Source organism: Trypanosoma rangeli (assembly GCF_003719475.1).
Source record: "Trypanosoma rangeli strain AM80 chromosome Unknown Tra_15.4_contig_01012, whole genome shotgun sequence".
Lineage (NCBI taxonomy): Eukaryota > Euglenozoa > Kinetoplastea > Trypanosomatida > Trypanosomatidae > Trypanosoma > Trypanosoma rangeli.
In genome coordinates, this window is record NW_021706555.1 from 1,295 (window position 1) to 2,497 (window position 1,203).

General features: G+C 52.5%; 1 non-coding gene across 1 annotated transcript, besides 2 other annotated features; it reads left to right on the forward strand.

Moving 5' to 3' along the window:
• The first annotated feature begins 186 nt into the window (after positions 1-186).
• Positions 187-275: a mobile genetic element.
• Positions 276-606: 331 nt separating this feature from the next.
• On the forward strand, positions 607-721 carry TraAM80_10502. The gene has a single exon (XR_003828670.1). It is a non-coding gene; the product is annotated as a 5S ribosomal RNA (ribosomal RNA).
• Positions 722-1,037: 316 nt separating this feature from the next.
• Positions 1,038-1,126: a mobile genetic element.
• Positions 1,127-1,203: the final 77 nt, after the last annotated feature.

The window sequence follows — 1,203 nt, forward strand, 5'->3', positions numbered from 1 at the left end:
GCATACACATTACCCCCGTGGTAATATAATAAATGGGGGAGAAATGCGCGGCCCAGCAGCCACGCGCGGGCGCTGAAAGAGGAGGAGTATGGGGGGCGGGGGTGGGTGGGAAAGTGGACACGTCCGCATCCTATTATGATCCCAATGCTCGCAAAACGTCGGGCAGGGGGAGGAGGGAGTGCTTTTAACTAACGCTATTATTGATACAGTTTCTGTACTATATTGGTATGCAGCGCTTCCGGATGCGTCCGAACGGTCGTGTTCTGGTAAATTTTGGGAGGAGGGTCTTCGGACCCTCTTTTTTTTTTGTCAAGTTTTTTTTTTTGTCAAATTTTTTTTTTTAGGTGCGCTTGCAAAGTGGTGGTTGTCTTTGGGCTTGGGGATCCGATGTGGGGCGGCGGCTTTTCGCCCCCATTTACTTGCCCACGCGCACGCACCACGCATATACATGTTCTTATTGACATATGCGTATTATTGCTTATTTCCATAATATAGAGCGCATTGTGCAAGCTGCGGCGTGCCTCTGCGCAGCGCTATGGGGGCTAGAGGGGGGGAGAGGGTGGGGGGCGCGCGGCTCTCTCAGCACACAAAACGGGAGGAGTGGGTACGACCATACTTGGCCGAATGCACCACATCCCGTCCGATTTGTGAAGTTAAGCGGTCACAGGCCTCGTTAGTACGGCGATCAGTGATGGCGCTGGAACCCGGGGTGTCGTACTCTGTTTTTTTTTTTTCTGGTTTCACACCACACACGTTGCTTTTTTAAACCCACGCACGCGCATGCATACTATGCGCGCCCGCGTCTTCCCTTACCCCCCCTCCCCAACACACGCCGCCCAAGAGGCAAACCGCATACACATTACCCCCCGTGGTAATATAATAAATGGGGGAGAAATGCGCGGCCCAGCAGCCACGCGCGGGCGCTGAAAGAGGAGGAGTATGGGGGGCGGGGGTGGGTGGGAAAGTGGACACGTCCGCATCCTATTATGATCCCAATGCTCGCAAAACGTCGGGCAGGGAGAGGAGGGAGTGCTTTTAACTAACGCTATTATTGATACAGTTTCTGTACTATATTGGTATGCAGCGCTTCCGGATGCGTCCGAACGGTCGTGTTCTGGTAAATTTTGGGAGGAGGGTCTTCGGACCCTCTTTTTTTTTGTCAATTTTTTTTTTTTAGATGCGTTTGCACGGTGGTAGTTGTCT